We start from the raw sequence: 25,319 nt of genomic DNA, 5'->3' as shown, positions 1-25,319 counted from the left end.
GAAATTTGTTCAAAAGAAATGATGAAATGCAAATAAGACCGGGATTTGGTTTGAGAACAAATCGATCATTGCAGAAGGAAAGTTTTAAATCATACATATACATACATATAAGAAGATGTGCATTCTGGTCGACTAAATCTTTGGCAATCGTAGCCTATAAACTCAGCAGGCAGAAAAGATTCTCGTGGATAATCTTGCCATCCTTATTCTTCTCACATTTCACTCTCAGGAAATAAAAGCACCTTGGTCATACGGGATGTTTAAAGGTACATCTTCCCTCAGGAATTCTTCCATCATGGTAAGGTCAGCCAGAGTCACCAGGATTTGGTTTAACATAAGCCTTTGAAGCCCACAGTTTGATTGGATAGTTATTACATGGGAAGATCCTCACTTCACGTATCTGTCATTGTTGTCCCAGTACACCACTGGGGTTACGACCTTTACTGCTCCTCCTGCTGATCCCGTCTAGTGACTGAGATTGATGTGAATGCTCACAGGTTAGAGGCGGGAGGAGAAAAAAAGTCAATATATGCCCAGGTCACATAGGACGCAGTGTGAGGTGACGAGATGGAGGAACTGCGATTAGAAAACTGAGCAGGAAACACCTTTCACAGTTTACTGCGCTTCCAGAGTATCTATTTTCAGTCTCAGGCGCTGCCGCAGAGTCTGTGATCGAAGAATGTTTAACCGAGGGCCCTGACACATTTAAACAGTTATAACGCCGCTCTAGTGAAACTGTATCAAGCAGAATATTGTCATGATTGCGATCGAAAGGGCCTGCGATTGCATGTGTAACATCAGGAACGTTAGGACAGCAGTGTATGAATGAATTACTGAGTTTGCCCCTGAGTCATTTTCAGTCTGTCTCCTCTTTTTAATAACTACTCTGCCATTCTGAGACAACAATTTACATATCAATGTGATCCTTCTGAGAGGGATTACCAGCAGAAATTGGACTTGTTACAGATTTGATGGGGGGGAAAAAGCGTTCTACAAATGGCTTATAAAGGAAAGCTTCCTGAATGCTGATGTTAAGCTACCATCATAGTGCCGGGAGATAACTTGGCCATGTTTAAACTTTCTAGGACAAAACTGTCAAGGATTGACCGAGCTTTGAGAGGTGAATGTTAATCCCCCGCCGCAGTTAATGAATGAAGGTAATGTTGGAAAATGAGGATGTGTGCTTGTGAGCTTATGTGTATATACTTGTTTAATCGTTAAATGAAATACACATCTACACATTAAAGCCTCTTTTCAGCGCCAGATGGAGCATTGTGAGAGAAGGAAAAATTGCTCTAAATGTACAGATAATAAAGCTTACACGATGACTACAATTTGTTTGTAAATTAAAACATACTCTGCAATTCAGCCTTGTAACATGGCATGTGTCAGTTGTGGGGTAAAAACACCATCTGGCATCGGCTCTAAAACTACACTCCTCGGTATTTGGATGGTTTGCTTTTTTTTTTCCTTTCGGAACAAAAGTCGTCATATTTCTTTGAGAAAAGTTTTACATTTTTAAACGGATTATGTTAACATTTTACAGCCAGCCGCCTCTTCAGTCAGTCGTTCTCAAAGTTAAAATAATAATGATGGTCTGTAAGCAGACATGGATTATAGTCTATCAAGACAACTCAAGAACTGCACATTAATCTGACTTTTCTCTTTTATTTATAAAGATAAATAATGAGTCTCATTGAGATTGACATTTCCAAGAGAGGGGCCTGGCCATACCACACATATAAAAACACAGCAAGTAAAAAACAAATACAATATTCCACACAAACAAGTGAGATCATTAAGAGCAACATTAAAAACACTCACGCTCACTAAAAGACTAATTCTCTCACTCCTTAATAATGGACTGCAGAGTAACCAGTGTATGTAAAAGCCTTTATTACCGATTCAATTTCAAATTCAATGACGTTTTTAGACTTAATATAGTGGCTGCTATAATTTTGAATTATGTAATAATTGATCACAAGAAAATCCCCTAAATATCTCTCCAATCAAGTGAATAAGAAGGCCAGAGTGGACAAACTAATAGAGTTAGTTCAAGATTGGGAGAAGCAGAAAAATTCTTCTGAAAATTTTCTCTCTAACCTCTGGAGAACAGGTGGCTGGGCAAACTTTTCAATCTGCTGAAATGGTTGTCTAGTTTTTTTTATTATAGATACTCGCGGCTGTTCCTGGGTGAACTCTAAAGATTTTTTTCCAAAATGCCTTGCCAGAGTACCCCTCCTGATTGCTGTATCACTTCTTTAAGAAACTGTTGTGTTTACATTTTCTTTCTCTTGAATCTACTGACGCCACAGACAGTCGAAGGCTCGGCAATATTTTTATTTATTTATTTACTTTTGCTCAATAATCATGTAGATGCATAAATCATTGATATCCGGTTCATCCTTTAAATATGAAATAGAGGAAAGGTTAGGGAATCTGATGGTTCAGTGAAAGGCATCATTAGTGGCATGGCGAAAGAACGTCTGCCCTTTCCACAACCTCTGAGACTAGGTGACTGACATTTCTGGTAATGTCATCATATGAGCCGTGCCATTTCAATGAAGACATGGACAGATGCCACCCTGTGCCTACACCACCCTGACCACACAGGAAACTCTATGTCTCGCTCTGTTTTCAAACGAGAGCCTTTGGAAGTAAAGTTTCTGAAGCCTTCTATGGAACTACGCTGAGTCCTTAAATCTCAAATGCTGAATTATTCAAATGATCAATAAGTGCAGGGGTCAACACGGAGGCAAGCACATTGTACGCTGGGACATCACATGGCTGCACATGTGGAAGGTTTTCAGTGCTTCTCGCTACAGGTTTAGTTTATTCGCAGACATGGCAAGTTGCGTGTCTGAATGTCATTTACCGCTAACATTTTGCAACGTGTTTTGTTCAGATGAATCCCATTTGTTAACAATGCATGATCTACTTTTACAGCAGTCCCTGTAATCTGACGGGAGTGAGAGCTTGCAGAGCTCTGAACTCTCTCGGCTCCCTGACAGACTGCACTCACCCTCCCTCTACTTTGTGTCTTTTGGGGGAAGGTGTTAGTTGGATATGAAGCAGACGAGCCGGCAAGCAGCGTAGCAAGGGGAGCGAAGTGTTTCAGCTGAGTCCAGCGTTTTTCTCTCCACTCGCTGATGGTTCCCAGATGTTTTTAGCAGACACTCTCTCTGTATTTGTTCTCTTCATACCCCCTGTCTCCCTATCCCTCCTCTCACGTATTCTCCTGACTTCTTCCTTTCAGTGTTTTCCTCTCTTCAGGAGTCGCACCCTTGACAAAAGTGCTTGCTTCACCTTGTCTGATCGTAATCGCCCTTCGCCAAATAAACGCTCCTTCTCCACACTTGTTCTCTTATTCTGTGTCTCTTCTTTTCCCCACCCCTGCTTTTCCTTCGTTTGCTTCTTCCCCTCCCTCTCATCTTTCATCACTCATCATCTGGTCTGATTGAGGGCAACGGCGTACTGTTTCTCCTACAGTGTACCTGACCTTCTCATGTTTTTGCTGTGTTTGACCACAGATCAAACTGCCTTCACCATCAAATGCATTGCACATGTGAAAACTCTGTGATTGTAATGCACTCCAGGCCTAGCAAAGATTCATGGTTTTTCACAAGGAATCTAAAAAAAACAGTGTAAGAAAAACATTTTATCCATATTGTTGATATCAAAAGTTTCCACCACTAGTTTGGTCTTCATCAGCACATTTAGACATCTGATTGCACTTTTTCAGTAACTACTTGGACTTCTACAAACTCTTGACAATCATTGCCCTTTTTTAGTTTTGCCTCTAGGCAGTTATTATAAAAACCTTATGTAAAAAATTAGCAAAAGCTGCAACTTGTCATTGTGTATAAAAAATTCATGTAAATAATCACCAGTGAAATTTGATAAGCTTTTTGTAAAACGCAAAGCTTATTATACTGTCACACAACAGTTCAACTTAGTTCACCACAAAAAGAGTGCAACCTAATCTTCTGTTGTTTTTTATACATTCTTTTATCTAACCTCACCAGCGCACTCGAACAAATACCATGTCGTGCACTTGGCCATAGTATTCTACGTATAAATATTACCTATATATTTATGACAATAATGTACATTTCGCTGCAGCTGAACCTGTCATGAACCTCTCTGTAGAACAACACAATGTCTTGTTTCAAGGTTAGCCCTTTGGGGGTAATCGTGAGATTACCGCCATCTTTGGTCGGTGCAGGACTCTTTCGTAAATTTCTGCTAAGCAGTCTTTCTCTGACCTTATTAGTGATGTCAGAAACGGCATCAGATAACATCAAATGTGGCACACATCTGCAGTTTTTATGGGGCTACATAAGGCCTTCAATGATAGCCTTGACTCACAGGTCAACATATTACATGCCCTGTGTCAGATGTGGGCAATATCTGGTCCACATGACATTAGCCAATGGTGTAACTGAGTTGTAAGTACCAAAAGTAACCCACATGACCCACTACTTCTGTCTGCACCGAACCAGTAATGCTAGAAGTCTTATTTGCACAGTGAATGACAAAGGGCTCTGACATGTTAACTATTCAAACCTAGCTTAGCAGTAATGTATTAGTTAAGCAGTGTTACAGCCTGACAGCATAAAATGGAGAAATCAGAGTTTTTAGAGTTTATTTCAAATTGCTATGTAACCTATTCTAAAAATAGCAGCTAGGAGGGCAGGACATGGCCTAGCATGTAACATGCCCAGGCATCACTTGCACCAGGTAAGTGCTGCAGAGGAGTGTTATGCTAGTAACACCTAATGCTAACAACTGGCTAAGGCTAATAATGCTGAGCAGGTTGCTAGTTAAATGCTCCTTTGATATTACTAGTTAAATAGTGAGGTTTAAAATGTCATAATGGTGGATAATGACTCCAAAGGTTCAGTTTTGGCATCAGGTATCTTTATTCATACGGGGAAATAGTAATTTTACTGAATGTGGGAGTGCTCTTTGAAAACCTTTGTATTCTTTTCAGAGAGGTAAGGTAGAAACTTAGGGAGCTTATTTGTCATATTGCTCTGTTTGCACACATTCTGGATATAATTAGCTTAAAAAAAATTAGTCAGCTAGAGTCAATTACCATTTTTAAGCCCATAGTGTTTACTGTTGATATCATTTTCTTAACAGCCACGGATGGATTGTTGCAACAGCTAGATGCAGGTTTCACATGAGCTTGCGCTGACAGACAGTGAAGTTGACTGTAAACAGCGTGATCTGTTTTGATGACGCACAACCCACTGCAAGCTCATTGATATGGAGAGTGAACTGAGGGCAGGAGCTGCTTCCCCAGCACACACATTCCTGTAACGTTGACCAAATGAACCCCACAGTCTGCCGTTTTGCATCTAATGGAGGTAGATATGCATTAATGGTTAAAAGCCCAGAAATGATCACACAAGCAACTATTAAATGCACCCAAGTAACTGCCTGAAACTCTATATCAACCTTGCACTCTTTCATTCTAATTCCCATTTCACACCACTTTTTTTCATCATCTCATTTTATGTAACCCTATAATCTCCAAAAGCATAAATGAGAAGCAGGTTGTGATGAAAGCAACCTATAGGGAGAGATTTTCCTCTACAAACATAAACATAAGCACGAATCTAAGCTAATTATTGCACAACAGTTCCTTTAATTAGAAGACTACACGCTGGTGCACTTTAGCACAATGACAACTTACTCCAGATTCTTCAAATCATACGTGTTGCAACAATACTCGTTACGAGGAGCTGTGTAAGTACCTCTTCCTGCACCCATCTCTCATTATTTTCTTTTATTTCTCTTACTTCTTTTAATGCATTTCTATTCTGCTAAAGAGGTTTACCCTGCTCTTTCTGTGTCCTCCCGCTCACTCACTCTTGCTGATTACCACTTACTGTATCAGAGTCCTTTCCATAATCCCCCTCCATCCCCTCTCCTCCCTCTGTCCCTCCTTTTTCTTATTAAAAACTCTTCCACTTGAGTGTTGCTCTGGCCCAGGTCCCACTTTTCTCTACCAAATGATCCAAGGCATCCTCCTGGGGGTTTCGACTCCTCCCCGTCCTGCCTCTCTCCTTCCAGCTCTCCCTCGCTGGCTGGACGTGTAAAGAATGACGCACGGTGCTGCTGCTGGGGTGAGATAGCAGACCTGGCTGTTCCTGTGACGTCACCAGGTTATTCCAAGCTGTTCTCATGCGGTACTCAGACCGGCTTCAAATACACACACATGAACTTGCATGTGTAGTGTTTAGCAGTTGCAGAAGCACAGCTGTCGAGATTACAGCGCCTCTGCAATGCTCTCACACCTCCAAAAACTGCACATCAGTTATCAGGGCACATGCCTTAGTGCCACACTAAACGCTACACTACATCGGTTATTTACGTGCTCCCTTTTCTTTTTACTTGTAGCAAGCAACCACTCATTAATACATCTACTCTTCTCTTCTGCTATGCTCAGATCAGACTTGCTGCATGTGCACAAATGAGTGCGTCCTACTTTATACTACAAAATATCAATTAATGAGATCTTAAAGCAGAATATTTGAGTAGGGATGTGCAACATGAGCTGGGGATACACATTGGGACACATTGCTGCCTTTCTTTCCAGCCTTTAATATTTCATACAGTCATTTCAATCAGTAACTCATAGTAGTTTTGAAAATTGTGCCAAATGCCCATCGGTTATCCAGAACCCTGTTTGACACTGTCACCTGTCTTGTTCAGTGCAACTAATTTCCAAAAATCCAAAATAACGATATTTAATAATTAGTGGGAGGAAATTACACAACATTTTATTCACGAGTACCAGCAAATGTTTGGTATTTTTGTCTGGTTTTAAATTGTTCCTACTTTTATTGCAGCCATTTCAATTCACATTGTCATGCAAACAATTTCACAACTTTTTTTCAAATGTGCTAATTAGAATTAAAATAAATGTAACGACTTTGTAAGTAAAATTAGAAAGTTCTACTTTTGCAAGCAGAATAAGAATAAAATCAAATGGGCGCAATAAATGAAACTGAAACTCACCAGTCTGTGATGCAGTTGTGCCATTAGTTGAAAAAAAGAAAATTAAAGTACTGATAATGGGAAAATATCCCTGCTGTCAAACCATTAGTGAGGTTAATTTGGAACCAGTGAGCTCCATTGCTGCACCACCTCCTCCAGTAATGAAGGGAGAGGCGAGCTTGGCTGTGGCATGTTTTCACAGGTGGGTAGTAGACCCAGAGTGTGGATGATGGATGAATATGGAGGTACCAACCCCCGGACAGCTGTTTGATCAAGACTCTTAACTTGTGATGGTGGTTATATTTATACTGCATATTAGTGAGCCTACAAGCTCAGAATGCTTTTATCATTTTTAGGACCAAAATCAAATGCACGAGATTCTTCTTCCAAATTTCCAAATGAACCATATTTCCAAGTGGCTGGAACTTTGCATGCATTGAAATCAACCCCCACCCCTCATATCCATCATGCTCAGTGTATTCCTGGAGTTACACGTCCATCAGAACTGCATTTATAGTCACACCACCTCCTAATTGTAATTTAAGTGACCAGTATTTAACGAAAAACATCCACCCATCACTCTCTCCATTTTCTGTGGCCTTATCCAGTTCAAGATGGCAGGATGGGGTGATTATCCCAGCCAGCATAGGGGAACACACATTTTCGACAGGTCGTCAGTCTATCACGGGTAAAACAAATCCTGTTTACATGAAGGTAAGAGTGCTCTACACACAATATACACCAATGTAGCTTTTGTGAAGACATTTGCAATGCATGTGCCCACAATATTTCCTTCCTAGATGTCAATCCTTCTTAGATGTGTACTAGCATCCAACTTTTGCAGGTTTAGTTAGTTAGTTAGTTAGTTAGTTAGTTAGTTAGTTAGATAGATGGATGGATGGATGGATGGATGGATGGATAGATAGATAGATAGATAGATTCCTCCGGTAAAGCTAGCTGAAACGTTTTCTGTTGCTTTTTTTGTTTTTGAAATATTATGTATAATTATACTAGCTGTAGAGGCTTTTAAAATAGGTCAAATAAGTCAACAGGTCAGTTTGAAACTTTCCTAATATGCATTACTTCTAATACAAAGTTAAGCTTTTTCTGGTTTTTGGTTTTTATGACAGCATTTATCCCTTAGGTATTGTTAAGAGTACACCACTTCCACAGAGAGCTGCACTGGAACAGAGAGCATTTTTTCTAATAGAAATTTTCAATGCCTGATTTCACATTCACAGTCAGTCTTAGAGTAAACCTTGTCCAAGCCCCAAACTGATTGGAACCTTTACGGCCAAGCACAAAAAAGGGCCAGTCTTTCAATATTCCTTTGAAGTAGAAAATCAGGCAATGGTGAAGTTCAGTGGGTTTGGGTGGGATTCATATGAATAAAATTGGACGGCCCACTTTTTTCCGCTTCATTGAACTCAGATGAGGACGTGATGCCAACTCTTAGATGTGTCGCAGAATTTGGCAGTCGTAACTTTATGCAGAGGCAGCTGTGTTGAATAGCGTCGACCTCCGGTAGAACTGGGAGACTCAACCACCCAAATTTTGATCTTCTTGTTCTTTACAATCATGTATGGATTCTTCTTTTTCACCACATTTGTTATTGTTTTCTTTTTAGAGTAATGAAAGAATGTTTTAATACTTTTCTCATATTGCATTGAGTGTCTCTCTAGGCTGTCATCAACATCCTGTCCGCCACTTGGCTGCATGGAGCCCCGATCTTACCAGAAATGGGGCAGCCAGATGCAGGCAGATGTTTGGAGTGGTGTCTGGTTGTGTCCATGAAAAATGTTAGAGGACAACAAAAACAGCAGGACACACTTCTCCTAGCTAATGATGCTGGGTACAAGAGGAGAGGACTGGGATGGATGCCGCCACTGTGCTTTGCTTTGTGTTCACCAGCTTACATCAGCCAGCCCTGATGCAACGTGGCTGAGGAGACGAGGGTCACAGTAGACTGCTGCAGAATACCACTTTGAACATGAACTCTATGTGATAGTGATCTGACATTTACAGCATGTCAGGAGAATTTGTTTTGATTCTTTCAACGTAAGGGTGCAAAGTGTGATCACAGTGGTCTCAAAGTCTGCTTCTGTTCACTTGCATCTTATTTAAGCTGTGAGGCGTCACAGTCATGTTTGTGAAGTTATAAATATGAGATTAAAATACAAATGTGACAACTGCAGTGCATTTGCAGTTTGCATGAGCTAACACCCACATCATCAACAGTTGGAAAAGGTGAAATTATCAGCATATAAGAGATGCAACTTTCCCGTTCCTGACACATAAAAAACAAAACAAAAACAAAACACACCTGATTCAAATTTAGAGGTGATATTTATCTCCCCTTCAATATCATCTCTTTGTGCACCCCTGGACGTCTCTCAGTGCAATTTGACCATATCCACTTCTGGCTCTGCACCATGTCACAATGAACTTGAAATGATACAAAGAACATGTATCAATTTATTACATTTATCTCAGGAGCTGGGTTTCTGGCTATGACGCAGATACTGAATCAAGAGTTCAGCTGAAGAATCTGCAATGACCCAGTAGAGCAGGGCGATATGACCAAAAATATTTATCACGATATACATTTGAAAATTTGCAATAACTATATAACTGACGATATAATTGACACTAGACAAAATGCTTTACAACTCCACAACTTTATTAGTGCAAAAAACCCCATCAATGTATTTTCACTTAAACAAGCAGCTGTTTTTTTATGTGCATTAAAGTTATATAAAAATGTAACAGTGCAAATGCAAATTCCTTGCTGACAGTTTAACCAAAAGTCGTTTCCAGTGGAAATTGGAAAACAAATCCTCAGCATAACCATGTATAATATCCACAAAACTTAAAAAGAGGTTATACACATACAATACGGTAATATTATGTTGAAGCACAGTACGTACCGTATCACTCCGTGAGGCTCCTGCCTATGATAACCGTAATGCTCCGACAATCCATCAAGCGGTGCGGGTTCGTAGCTTAGCAAAGTCGTACTAAAACATTTGACAGATTGCTGAGCACCGTGTACGACATAAAATTGTTTCGAGGTCAGTAAACACAACCAGAATTCATACATAAGGCACACGGGATTATAAGGGGCCCTGTCGATTTTCAGAAAATTCAAAGGATTGATTTTAAGTGTGCCGTATTTTCCAAAAAACACGGTAATAACGACGGCCCGCTAGCATGCTCTACCAAAAATAGTGCTTTGTTGTGTATCTGACGGACGAAAGCCAAACCAGTTCCACACCACTGAAGTTGCAGCATTTTTACAAACCAATTCTGGTTCATCCGTTTCATTCAACGATCCGCTTTCGCCCTTCTCATTCTCCGCCGCCGCCATACTTTTTCCGCTATGTGCGTATGTAAACAAAGGCACTGCGCATGCGCGTTTTACCCATATTCTACGCGATATTTCATTTTCTTATCGTTGCCCAACATTATACCGGTATTACCGTGAACGGTATGATATGGCCCAGCCCTATGACCCAGCTCAATAATGGCGCAGTAGGTAGGGAATATAAGCATGAGGATGTTTTTTTTTTTTGATGTTCTCAAATATTGTACCCCATGAATTTGTCCACCATGTTTTCATTGCATAGTTCTGCACTAATGTCCTTTTTTTTTGTCTTGCAGCACATTAGAAATGTGGGGGTATTTTTGGCCACACCAACACAACTGTAGCTCACCATGAGCAAGAGAACTTGCTTCCTACAATTTTCTCCTCCCTCCTAAAATGACATGCAAACCAAGTTTCTGGTTTGACACAATAGAGGCGATCCAGTGGGCATGACAGTGTACACATGCAAGTGGTCAGACTGCGATTTCCATGAGTAATCTAAAAATCATAGCCAAGGAGCGACTTTGAAGGGAACATCAGCCAAATAAAAATCAGGCAGCACTTCAAGTTCACCCACCCTATTGACTGATAGGCTCTAGTGCATTGTTTAACCTTAGTTTAATATATTCAGTCTTCTGACCAACAAACAGATGTTGAAAGTGTCATCTCATTTTATTAATAGTGTAAAATGTATCATGTAATATGAATAATAATAATGAAAATTTAAAACTTATCTTAAAGGCTTAATTGTTATTTTAAAATGATCTGCACAGCTATCCATGTGGTGTATCTGACTAACACATCCAAACCAATGGTCCACTGCTGCAGTCAGGTCAGCTCATCTGAAGCAAATTTCTTGGATGAGTAAAACAGCTCTTTACACCTGTGGTCCAGTTCTCATCAAATATGCAGTATGCATAATTGTCTGGCTGTACTATTTTTTGACTGTATTTTTTTTTAATTCAAACCCTGTGTGAAAAGGTGATTGCCCCCCCAAACCTAATAATTGGTTGAACCACCTTTAGCAGCAATAACTGCAATCAAGCATTTACAATAACTGGCAACGAGTCTTTGACTAGGCCACTCCAAAGTCTCCATTGTGTTTTTTTAAGCCATTCTGACGTGGATTTGCTGTGTGTTCTGGATCATTGTCCTGCTGCAGAACCCCAATGCATCAGCTTGAGCTTTTGTCTCGTCAGTCTGCAAAAAATATTTTTGGAAAATGTGAGATAAGGCTTTGTGCTCGTTTTGGCCAGCTGTTTTTTTCTCTTTGAACTCGCAAATCGATGCTATCATAGTCTCTTTATATTGTTGAATCAAGAACTCTGACCTTAACTGAAACACATGAAGCTTGCAGTTCTTTAATGTTGTTCTGGGTTCTTTTGTGACCTCCTGGATGAGTTGTCGATGTGCTCTTTGAGAAATTTTGGTCAGCCGGTCCTGTTCCACTCCTGGGAAGCTTCACCAGTGTTCCAAGATTTTCCCATTTGTGTATAACGGCTCTCACTGTGGTTGAGAAATGCCTTTGTAAACCTTTCCAGACTTATAGATGCCATGACTTTGTTTCTCAGCTGTTTCTTTAGGTTGTGGCCTGTCAGACAGCTTCTACTTAATTGATTTCTTGATTCATGTCTGTCAGTAATCAAATCTGAGTGTGTTTAGTGAAACTGAACTTTTTAAAAAAAAAAATCACAGTTAATTCATGATTTAACAAGAGGGGCAATTGCTTTTTTACAAAAGACCAGGTAGATTTGAACATTTTTCCCTTGATCAATTTCATTTAAAAACAGAATTTTGTATTTCTTGGGTTATGTTTGTCTAATAATAAAATTGTTTAAGTTGGTTTGAGTGTGCCTAATATCCAAAAACTAGAAAACCAGGAAGGGCTTTTTTACACCACTGTGTGTAGTGCTAGAACTAGCTTCCAGGACACACAAGTGTTCTTTTTACTTTTCTAGGCTTACTTTTCCCGAATCCTCACATCATCAGTCAGCACAATCAGTTCTTGGCATACACATAAACAGTTGGCAGTGTGCGAAGATGGCATTCCTCTCTTTTGGGGATTTCACTCCTGCAGGCATGATAGTGTGATTCACAGTTCATCTGACTGTAAGTCAAACTAAGGAGAGCGCAAGGTCAGAAGCACAGTCCCTGTGCTCAAATGTGCCAGCTTTCTTTTTATTATTGTTGTTTGTTTGTTTTGGGTGGGTTTTTTTCTGTTGTTTTCCTTTATGGTCATCATAAATTTGAAATCTGAAATCTGTCAACCTGGCAAAGGCAGGCATAGGCAAGTGCCAAAACCGGGAAACAATCTCTTCATTTGCTCCACATCAAAAGAATGCACTGTGTGCAACATTAACAACTCTAAAGGGGACAGGAAAGAGATTAGTGAGGAGCTTAAAATGCAAGGCAGATAATGATGTCCTCGGTTTGCTTTGGAAAGATCCTTTGGAGCCAGCACCAGAGCAATCAAACAGGTCAATGAACTATAGAAAAAAATAGCCCCAAAAGCCCAGCAGGTTTCATCAGTCTCCCTTCAGTGAAAGCTGATCTCCTTCCTGACTCAGTGTATTAAACTTATGAACATTCGCATAATTCACGCTGCAATTTTACCTCTCGCTGATTGCTAAAATATATCCATTCAGTAAAAGTTGTTTCCCAGTTCACTTCATGATGACAGATAGATAATCCAAAGTGTATCAGAACCTCTGGTTTTGACAACAAGCCAATATTCCATGCTTAGCTGGGAAGGATTTACTGGGCTGACTGACGAAAGATGACTGGAGTGTTTCTGGGAGTTGCTATGTACGGTGGAAATGTCTGAGTAGTTCTGCTTGTTCTCCCTCATGTATGGATGTAGTTATTTTTCTAATAAAACCACTTGTGTCATGGATCCAAGCTACTGGGTTATTAATGCATGTAGGGCTGCTCAATTATGGCAAAAATGATAATCACGATTATTTTCACTGAAATTGAGATCACGATTATTTGACGATATTTATTTAACCCTTTAAGACCTACTATAGAACCAAGTCCACCAGAGCTTTTTTTTTTTTTTACATGCTGTAGTGCCATTTGTGGGAGCATTTCAAGTTGCTATACAACTGTTATAGCCCATATTTTACTAATATGTATGCATTAAGTCCATAGTAATTACATTAATTGCAAAAAAGTGCAATAAACGACAAAAAAAATTGAAAATCGCTTTTGTTTTGTTTACATATATTTCTACTTGGAGAAATTTAAGAGGTTTATCCCTCAAAACTTTATATACAAAAAAGTTGCAAAAAATAGTTTACAACAACAGGAAATTTATTTTGAGTGTCTTCATAGTTTTATTTTGGAGATACAGCAATTTTTATATATTGCAGGAAAAACAAAAAACAATCCTATAATGCAAATTTGCAAAGAAAACAGCATGTGCATCATTTCACTGTGGGAAGTGTTACGAACAGCTGATAGGAACGGCGAAGCGTGTTTCTGGAATATTATGTTTTTGTTCCTGCAAGCGCTTTTTATGCAATTTTTGCAAAGCTATATGTGGAACGAAACCGTGACCGAGGACAAGCTGATGGCATAAGATGTAAGTACAACTCCTCCGGTTTCATATGCAAAACAAATTATTGCGCTAGCTTACACGGTTCAGATTCTACAGGGATTTAAAAATAGTTACGCAAAACGGAGCATGCTGCTCTGACCGGCTTTAAAGGGTTAACAATGACTTTAAAAAAATAATATAAAATAGTGTGCAACACCACTGAAGTTTTTTTTTAAACTCTCTTTTCAACCAACGGCAGTCACTCTCCAAATAACTTCTGCTTAGCTTTCTGAGCTTCCCTCGGGTCCTCTTAATCAGCGGTCTCCAACCTTTTTTGCGCCACGGACCGGTTTATGCCCGACAATATTTTCACGGACCGGCCTTTAAGGTGTCACGGATAAATGAGGGAGGGGCTAATAATCGGCTCAGTCATTTTTAATGATCGTTGAAAGCCCAGATCGTAATCGTGATTAAAATTCGATTAATTGAGCAGCCCTAAATGCATGTGATTCAAAATGACCAGAAATACTTACAGAAAGCAAAAAATGGTGATGGGCCGATGGGACCGTGTAATACCTGTTGCCTGCAACTGCTTACCTGGAATAGATAACTCTGAAACACTGTCTCAGGCCATGCAGAGAGCTCCCTGTCAAATCAATATATTTTCCACCACTAGAAAGATGTTCAAGTCCTGTGCAAGTCCTTATTTGTGCTCTTTTTGCCTAATGATTTACTAAGTGACAATGCTTTTGCGATTTTGACTTTGGGAAGTCAACATGACATTATGAAGTCACAATAGTTGTGTGGGTTGGTAGTCACTAACTTTTTCAGTTATGTTTAACTGCCTTTATTCAGTCAACCCACGACAGAGATGACAGAGATGGAGAGTGCCATTGTATACATGTATGAAGCAGTGGCGTTTCATCAGGACAAGACAAGCATTCAAGCAGTGCTTGTTTTGCCAAATGTAATAATGGGCATACATTAAAAAAGTACCCACGTAAGGCGATCTCCCACAGTACGGTCATAAAGTTCCTTGCCTGTCTGCGCACATCCTTTACATTAGTACCACGTTGTAGCTGCAGTTGGCTGTTGTCGCTGAAATCATGTTTTGTTTCACACTCAAAGGAAACTATATCTGTCTCCATTTTACAGGCATTTCCTTCTCCTATCAACAACAATTGAGCTGGGCAAGCTGAGATGCCGGCAGCTTTCCTCTGGGCATTTGTGGACTTTGGTGGTAAACTGATGGGAAACCTGTGTGCAAAGCAAGCTGGCTCTGCTTTCAGTCATCTTAGGTCAGTTACGATCTGCGCTTCGTAGTGATGGGTCGTTCACTTAAATTGTGTAATTTAAGTGATCTAGTAGCTCTGCTTTGGAAGTTCAGTTCATGCTAGAAATGTGTTTTGGAGTTTGTACGTGTTTTGTCTCTAGGGGCCACCGCATATATTTATATATAAACATATATAAATAAAACCACTTGTTTTTACGTTAGTAATTCCTTTTGTGCATAATTTTATATTATTGTTAATAATAAATTAATTAAAGCAACAAAACAACCTGAAGAGCCGGTTCGGAGCCGAAAGAGCCGGCTCTTTTTAGTGAGCCGAACCGAAAGAGCCGGATCTCTAAAAAGAGCCGGAAATCCCATCACTAGCGCTTCGTGTGGAATCACAGGTAGCATTAGCAAGTAGGTGAGCTTCAGTGTTTTATCCTCGTTACAGATTGGTTTCTTTATGCTAACCACCATGGTAAATGGCCTGTATTTGTATAGCGCTTTACTAGTCCCTAAGGACCCCAAAGCGCTTTACACATCCAGTCATCCACCCATTCACACACTGGTGATGGAAAGCTACATTGTAGCTACACTGCACTGACAGAGGCGAGGCTGCCGGACACTGGTGCCACCGGGCCCTCTGGCCACCACCAGTAGGCAACGGGTGAAGTATCGTGCCCAAGGACACAACGACCGAGACTGTTCAAGCCGGGCCTCGAACCGGCAACCTTCCGATTACAAGGCGAACTCCCAACTCTTGAGCCACGATCACCCCATGGCCAGTAAGTGAAATGTAGAGAAAATGGAGTGTGAAAAAATAATTAATAACTCCTCTAGTAGATTAGCAAGAAAAGCTGTGATGATGACGGAGAGGGGACAGCACCTCAGACCATGTCCAGTCAAATCAAACAGGCAAGTTATCTAGGTAAAGGGTCAGCAGCACTTTCAGATTAGCATCTGTGAGAAATCACTTGGTTGATTGACTGTAATAAGTTTAACCAGCTCCATTACGTTGCCCTCACAGGACAGATGAGCACTGTCTAGTTCTTTCCGCCACTATGCTGCTATAAGAGACGGATGCTTTCGCTGTGCTTATGCGTGCTTCATGCCTCTACCCTATTACTCACAAAAAGGCTGCAAATTAGCTTTCTCTTCTGGATTAAAATTAAGGAAACTGCATTAAAGACAAATGTGTTCATCTTACTGGACACTGGAAATGGATTTTGTGGGACAAAATGTCATTATGTGTGTGTTATTACCGTTTGGTGTGTTGTCCTCGACCTACACGACTCATCAGGGCACAAAAGAGACGTGCAAAGTCATCTCTCACGGAGTTCAGACTTGGCAATAGTGAAGCATAATATAAATGTCAACTAAATATGAACATATCGGACTTAGTAAGACTGCCATCGGGACTTTTTTGGAGATGTGATGAAGGAGTACGTATCTGTGAGGGCTATTGTGTAGTGTTCATATGCAGCTGAATTATTCATGCAAAAGAACAGCAGAGTTTTATTATTTCTTTGTCACGTATTTAAAAAAATTGATGTTTATAAGAAATTAAAAGAAAATTAAAGAACTGGTCATTAAATTAAACTTTAATTGACAATGTTGCCTTGTCATTTGAATTGGTGGCCCAAAGCATTCATACGGTCAACTACAACACCTTGAATTAAGGTTTTGTTGCACGAGTAGGTTTAATGACTTAAGATTTGATTCAGTCATTGGATAAAACTTCATGCACAAGTTTTTCAAGCATTTTAAATTCTTTTGTCTTAACTATTTATTAAATTATTTACTTTCTCACTTTAATGCTCACTTCCTTGATATTGTACAATTTCATGGGCTGGGATCACACAGGCTGATGGTGTATTTAATCTCCCGCTTTTGCTGGCATGACAGTAAAAGGCCAAACCCAGATGTGGCTGTGATAGATTACTGTAGTGCCCTCTGCACTGTTTATCAGACCTCTTTCTTTTTTACTGCCTGCATCTACCAGGCTCACAGTAGTTAAATACTAAAGATAAAAGCATGTAGTGCTGGGCCCACATAAAAACAGCCTCTCAGTTGATTTATTAAGCCGTCCTCCACCACCTCCACTGTGGCCTTGTGGTTCTCAAGGCCATAGGACAATGATGGCTGCCCTGCAACATGCCATGTATCTAGTGTTGTGCTGTATCCACTGACAGCTCTATCCACTGTGCCCCCTGGCAATAATTGTCAGCTTATTAATGGCTTTTCTACTTTGATGCATTTTTCACATGTTGGTCGAACATGGAGCTACTTGAACATGTTCTTTAGGTGGCCGCCTGATGTTGTATGTATTCCACTCACAGTTTGTCGTGCCATAGATTGTTTCCGTTTCCTTTAATTCTAAAATTTAAAGGGGGTTCCTAATTGAATAAGGCATGGGGAACACCTCTCCTGCGTCCTGTGGTTGTTTAAAATGTGTTGCCTGTGGTTCTTTTCTCCATTTGATTGACATTTAGAGATAACAGCAGCTGAGGGAAAGTACCTGTTTGCTCACAGTAAAGCAGGAGCAGGGTGGGCAGCCAAGAAAAAGAGACTTGAAAAGATAGACAATGTGATAGAGAGAAAATGGGAGGGCAAACTGAGATAACCTCAAGTCCTCCTCCGATGACACATGCTCCTATCTCTGACTAGGTCGATTATGATGACAGCAGCCTTTGCTCACCCGGGTTCAGCATCAGCATCACATTCCTCTGTCTGATGAAGACATGTGAATAAGAGACTTCTTGTTAAAGCAAAGAGGACGATTTTGAAAATTTCAAATGAAAGCTTTGGTGTAATGCTTTTAAAGCCAGTTAAACATGTAAAATACTATTTTATAAAGTGTTACTAGGAAGAAGCCAAAACAAAGAAAATCAATGCACAGGCCAAAATTTACATCTGAAATATCATACTGCAGTTCCAGCTTCCTGTCCCATGATACCCACAAGAAACCTGGCATGCACATTTAAAGCATGCTAGTCTTTAAATGTGCTGTAATGTTTCAGGATCATTAATGAGTTGACTATAAATATAATAAGAATTTACAGCCTAATTAAAGCTACTTCTTTGGCTGTCATTAAATTACCATCAGGCAGGCAGATAACACAAAAATATCCTCTTTTATGTTCTTTATCTGATGTAAAGAAAAACCAAGGAATGAAGCGAAACCAATTAGTGAGCCATGATTCTGGGGAATTTCACACCCCTCATATTCATTTCAAGTTATTTATTTAACATGGGCCAATGCAGTTAACCCAGTTCCAATATGGGGCATGTCGCTGATGTGCTGCACATAAAGTTTGTGGCTGTTGCTGATTTCCAACCTTTGACCCATGTTGGGTTTTTACATCTACAGTACACAATCAAAATTATAACACCCAATTACGTAAAACTACAATACACTATGAATATAAAACTTTTTTTAAAATTAGAAGCACCTAATAGTTTGCTTTAGGAAAAAAAACAATATTCCTTTATAAATTGAAGTGAAAGAAAATTAATGAACAATGGTTGGTTTATGGAAGTCTCACGCTACGTGGATGTCTACTAAAGATAGCTTTGTGTGGCAGTTGATAAGGACTCTGAGAAGAAGTTTGCTGAGAGTTTTATGACTCCATATTGTTCTACGACAATCCACTGCCAGATCTTTGATAATTCCACATCATCTGCATTATTAAGTTTTGTGTTAATTATCTACTGGGATCATGTTTGATCTCTTATAAATACTGACGTACATGCTGTCCTCATCTGGAGAAATATTTTCTAATGCCAAACCCCTAGTTAATGAGTGGCCACAGTAAGAGATTGTGTTACAGAATAAATGCTGAATGAAACCACATTTAAAAGACATTTAATATTCTGTCATCAACTTGAGTGGCAAGGGCTTAGACATCAGTTTTCAATATTTCACTGTGTGCTCAAGCCTTGGCACTACACGAGACTTGGATGTTGTGACTGTGTGATCGTGGCGTAACCCCAGCATTAATGTTGTCACATTTGTCTGTATTTGTATGCATTTTGTGAATTTAAAAAAAGTAACATCATTCAACCAAGATTGCTTCTTGTTATTGAACTGTTGGCCACACATTTGTAACTTATAAAAAAAAACAATGAAGGGCACTGAAAGAGTGGAAGTATATATGCATACACAGTCGTGAAGCTTTTACATATCAGGACCAGAGATGGGCAGTAACGCGTTACTGTAATCCGATTACTTTTTTCCAGTAACGAGTAACGTAAGGGATTACTATTGCAAAAACGATTTTTTTTGCCAGAATGTTTCATGACAGTGACGTAAGCGAGTGCGACGTTCGTGACAACAGCTGTGTGCAGATCAACAATGGATCATATGAGTGTGGGAGAGAGTATGAGCGTGCAGCGTTTAAAGCGTGGAAGTACTGACCTTACTTTGAGTTTGATTCGATAAAAAGTGACAAAAACATTAGTCTCCACTGTGCGTGGGAAGAAAACTTCTTTTCACAGTGAAATAAACCCCTAAACTTCCGAGCAAGCGCCGAGTGCGCTATGACGTAATGGGAAACTCACAGAGAAACTCGCGGATTCTTCAACTGACCGCTGCGGCTCACCTGCACCAGGGTAAACCTCCGCCTACCCCACTCCTGCTTTACAGGTGAAAATAGAGCAACAGGACCGCTGAGTCTTTGACTTTATTTATTTTCTGCTGTGTTTTACTTGCATCTATTTGAAAGAGTGAGTGTAAACACAAAAAAATATTTTATTTTATGTCCTGGAATGTGCAGAAAATAGGTTTAAATATTAAACAAATTTCTTCCAGTCAGAGAATATTGCATATAATTAAATTTTTACTTGATGCATAAAATTAGAAGATTAAAACTAATAAAACAAGTTTTAAAAAGAGGCTTTTCCATTTGATTACATTTTGTATGATAGATTGCAGAAAAAGTAGAATTGGGCTGAAAGATCTATCACTTTATCACCTATTCAGGTTGTAAATCGTGTTTTTAAAAAGTAACTAAGTAACTAAGTAATTAATTATTTTTGAAAATAAGTAATTAGTAAAGTAATGGGATTAATTTTTTGGGGAAGTTGCTCTCCAACGCATGTAGTTAAAAAGCACTCAGTTGTGAGATTGGGTGAATGTGGGATGTTGTATAGAGCGCTCTCAGTACTCTGGGAGAGAGAGCAAAGCGCTATATAAGAATCGGTCCAGTCCATGTTTTTCTTAGAAAGAAGTCGCCTTCTCTTTACAAATATGCCACATGTGTTCAGTCTTTTCTAATTGTCCCTTCATGAACTTTAAACATTTAACGAGATAATTGAGTTTTATAGCTTTTAAAGAGGTGACCACACGCTTATGATCAGTTATTCAAGTGTATTACATTCGCAGGTCATGGCTGTTACTTACCTTCTGAATTCCTTTGGAAGCAGGAGTGGTGTACTTGTGTTCTTTTTTCCCCTCACACTGGCTGTTGTTTATCTGAAGCTTCATTAACTTAAGTTAAGATCAAATGATTTTTATGATGCCCTTATTATTAAAACCTTAAAATTGAAAGAAGGTATTCATATTTTTTTATATGACCATATATTTCATAAATCGATGTCTGCAAACATGTCTCAGTCTCAAGAGTTCTTCTGCAGCTCGATGGCATTTGTACATTACATCACCTTCATGTTCACAGTAAGTGATTCTATTACTTCTATTCTTTTACTTACTATTGATTCTATTATTCATACCTTTTATATTTCAGCGATTCACATTTTAATTTCTGTCCTGTTGCTTTTTTTTGTTCAGGGAAATTTAACACCTTTTCAGCAGCAGTAGACGCGGCGTCGGTACATGATTAGAATCTTTTAGCCCAACCGCAACCACCACTGCCGTCACCACCACTGCCACAGACCTTCGAAGGAATAGATCACCTCCAAATATCATGTTATGCAACCTTTAAACAACTGCAGATTTCTCTCTCTCTGCCTCTTTCTTGAGAGACATGGGACCACAAGCGTGCCTGGAGGCCATATGCAGATGATGGTCTGTCAGTTTGCGGACCCATGGTCAGGCCATCATGATGACATTTGCACTCCAAGAATGTCTGTAGCACTCATTCTCAACCATCTTTCCACCCTCAGCTTGAGCAATGTAGGCTAATTCTCCCCCTGCAGAATGCGGATTGTTATGAGGGATTGCTCATTCAGTATGTTTGTTAGACCACAGTACTCCCTCTTTAGGTAAGCCTTTTTTCTTTGTGGTGCATGCAGTTCAGTGATATATAGTCTTGGCAAGATTCTGCACAAGCGTCGAGATTGAAACATATTTGACAGAATTCCTTTTTTATCAAATATTTGTCTGGATTTGGGGTGTAAATATCAGCAGTTATGTGCGATGTGCTAGCCGCAGTGACCGTTCGAGCAATTCTGTGCAACATCAGCGAGTGTAAGTGAGGATAGATGAAAAGACATTTTCATGCATGGCAGAAGTCCCTCTGGATCTGCTAATGACATGGAGAACTTCAAATATTTTGAGCGGGACATGCATACTTCCATTCAGTCAGTCTCACCACCTGACTCTGTCTCGCTCTTCCTCCATTTTTTTCTTTCTCTGGCCTTTTTTTGTGATAGAAGCCCTGATATAAAGAGAGTTTCATGAAAGAAATATTTAGACAGATCACAAGCTTGAACCGGTGCTTTGAAGCCCACGATGGTGGTGTTGACAGCAGCTACTGGAGCAGCTAATTAGGCTGCAGAGACGGCATCTCTGTGAGGGCTTCTGTGATGCAACTTGGAAGGAGCCCAGCTAGTGCCACCACAGTAACACTGCAAAGATAGCGCCTTTGAAAGAACTGATTAGAGTTTACAGTGTGTCAATTGGATCTGTAGCATGGATTTACACTCAGGTTATAATTGCTGAGCACTTTGGAGAATGCCTGGTAGAAGTTACTAGGTTGCTAGTACACTGATCTGAAGGTTTGAGGTTAGCGGGGGTGCAACAACAGGGCTTGGTGTGTCGCTCACGTTTGATGTACAGCTTTCTGGGAAACGATCAATCTTGGCTCGGAGTTCCGTGTTGATAAAATGTCTTAGGCAGGAAACTAGAATAGCTGTTGCCTGTATAGTCAGCTTCCTGTATGGAGTCTGACTCTGTTAGGCCCTGTGTGAATTAAATATGGACCAGGGCCATTATAAATGACAGGTCAGAACAGCCAAATAGGGTTGGTGGAAAAACAAAGAGACCAACAGGATCTATCATGTCTGCCAGCTCAGTGAAACTTTGTTGAGTAAGGTCATGTCATCAACAAACAAACTAATACTAAAAATCTCTGACTTGTCTTTTACTGTATGTACCACCTTTTGCACATAGTACAAATACTACAGTACTCTTATAATAAAGTTTATTTCTATCTATCTAAAATAAAAATAACTTCATTTATATGATGTGGCAGAGGCTGTTTTTTGTGTGGTATGGTGTTGTTGATGGTTTGTTGTAACTGTCTGATTGATACTGCATTATTCCTACCCCATGATACTTAAGAGAACACTTTAGGCATGTGCCTGTATTCATTATCTACAGAGACTCAACCTAATGATCACAATAAAGTTTCCAAAACAAATGAAATGCTCATTAAAATGTAACAGGTTTACTTAAATTTAATAAGCAAATCTGTAGCTTATAACATTTATACAGTATGATAACTAACATGTTTTATGTAGAGATGAAATGATTCAAAACTTAATGATTTTATGTTTTTTTTTCTTTATAGGAATGACAAAACTTCACATGCAGAAAGGGTTAAAAATATTTGTGAAAAATATTCTGATTACTCAAAAATAATACTTAAAACTTGTATTTGCCAGTATCCTGTATTGTTCAGGTTATGTCCAGTGTGTCTTTTGTGCAGCATCTGTGTAAATATTATTTTGCCAGCTAGAAAAAGCTTATTTTTCACTCAGCAAATGTTTCCACTTGACTTTGTGATGAACTTTCAAATAAACCCAGATTCACATTTCCTGGCATCGCTGACTATCTTTGGGTATCTGTGTGTGTGTGTCTGAAGCATTTTCCTTTGACTCATCTAAAAAAGTGAAATAAATTAACAGCTCTATATAAAAAATAACATTTCATAATGATCAAGGAGATTGCTACTAACCGTCATTCATCTGAAGCTTTCATGTTTACTTGTCATTGTTGTAGCAAATGCACTGGGCTATCTTCTCAAGGCCAAGTCACTGCCAAGACTGCCAATTCAATCCAAGGTTCTCACTGGAAAAAAAAACCAGTTTGTTTCATATGTCTCAGCCTTGTTATCAGGAGCAGGAAAAAACACTGTGATAAAGTAGACTGTTAAAGAATGGTGTAGCTTTACAAAAGCACATTTGTCTCTCACCTTGTGAAAATAAAGTGAACATGTTTGGAGTTAACACGCAGGCCTTAGCGATCGTTACTGCGGCTGGTCAGTAAATGCCACTGGTTTGGGGCATTAAGAAATAACATTAAAAGGAGAAAACCTTTACATACATGGATTACTAAATTAATTTGATTTTCACGTGTCTGTATCTACAAGTACATTATATCATAAATTACTTATGAATAGAACACAGCTTTGGCCACTTATTGTGCCTCATATACAGAAATTTCTCTTTTTTCATGTACCTGTTTTTTCTTTTACTGGGCGTAAATGCAAAACATAATCATTTACACTGCGTTTTCTCTCGTTCTTACATGTAGGCTATGTTTATTCACTTAGGTTTCAATCTTTCCTTTGTTCTGTTGTTCAGACGATGTGTGCTCTCATTTTCTTGTAAACATTGTAAATGACTTTCTTGTAAACTACAGTTATTTAAGTTTTTGAAAGCAGTTGTTTTAGGGTTAATCGTCTCACTTAGAGTTTGAGGCACCAAAATGTCACAGTTGGAGTTTTTAATTGTAATGTCATTTACAAATCTCTATTTACCTACACACCTACTTATGTACCTACCCCCCCCATACACACACACACCTACCTTTTTGAAAGCAGTAGTTTTGGGTTTAATCATCTCAGAGTTTGAGGCACCAAAATTTCACAGTTAGAGTTTTGATTGTGATGTCATTTACAAATCTCTACCTACCTTCCCACACACCTATCTACCAACCTACCTACCTACACACCTTCCTACACACCTACCTACCTACACACCTGCTTACACACACACCTACCTACCTATACACAAGACATTTCTGGTGAATTCTGAGCCAAAAGCTAAGCTCAAGTCTGCTTCAAAACACTGTTTTAGACTGTTTTTCTAATCTTGGCTATGTATGAAGTCAGTGCTATGGATATGCCTAATGTGGTCATTTCAGGCATACAGCTCTGGCCATGAAAGCAGGAGCCCCACCCACTTGTGATTCAAATTTTCCTGTTTATCAGATACAGCCAATCGAGAGAAAGTTGCCTTAAAAGGGAGTTCAAACTGATGATTAAAGCAGTGGATTAACTAATGGTCTGCACCGTCAGCACCAAAGCCCAGTATAAAGATAAAAAGTTTTTTTTTTTAACTGTGGAAGAAAAAAAGCTGCTACTGGAGTCCAAGCATGAAAATATGAACCTGGAAATGAGCATAATAGATCCATTTAAAATATAGCCCCGAGCCTCCTCGTTTCCTTAATCAATTAAACCCGCTGGATTTCTTGCAACCTGAGCCTTATTAATAGTTTGATGCCTATCGAGTTCTCATACACTGTAATATAGCAAACTGCAGGCTGACTCATACCCCTTCAACTCACAGTTTCTGTTTTAATTGTAACACTAAATAATAATGTGTGTTATTACAATAATCTTCTCCTGCTAATATTGTAACAGGTTAGTGCATCAAGCTTGACTTTAGGGCCAATTAATTTCTCCTGGTGGAAATGACAGCTTGTGCTGTGTTTTCCTTGGAATACTGAGGAGATCGTTGGTTAACACAGTTCTCTCCGGGGTTTAACATTAGGTCAGAAGGTTGGGAGCTCAATCTGTCCTACAAGCTGAGCGTATCCCAAAGCTCACCAACCAATAACTATAATTAACCCTCTGCTCCAGAGAAACGTGAACTTTTGAACTTTTTCCCGGTAGTTACGTTAGCTCACCCTTTAGCATCGGGACAGGGAATGGGGATTTCTCTCGGCAGAC

The 25,319-nt window shown here is 39.4% G+C and overlaps 2 long non-coding RNA genes across 2 annotated transcripts in view; one reads left to right on the top strand and one right to left on the bottom strand.

The window, feature by feature from the left end:
* The window catches only part of LOC309709967, a 264,832-nt gene that overhangs the window by 15,898 nt on the left and 223,615 nt on the right, over window positions 1–25,319 (top strand). The gene's annotated exons all lie outside the window — the stretch shown is intronic.
* Window positions 23,182–23,635, bottom strand: LOC309710251. Its single transcript, XR_014277695.1, has 3 exons — window positions 23,559–23,635; window positions 23,322–23,434; window positions 23,182–23,246 (listed from the first exon to the last, which is right to left on the bottom strand). It is a non-coding gene; the product is annotated as an uncharacterized lncRNA (long non-coding RNA).

This window comes from Aulonocara stuartgranti (assembly GCF_965226115.1).
Source record: "Aulonocara stuartgranti genome assembly, chromosome: 7".
NCBI classification, from domain to species: Eukaryota; Metazoa; Chordata; class Actinopteri; order Cichliformes; family Cichlidae; genus Aulonocara; species Aulonocara stuartgranti.
Note: the sequence above shows the minus strand (reverse complement) of the source record. Positions and strands in the feature narration are given on the sequence as shown.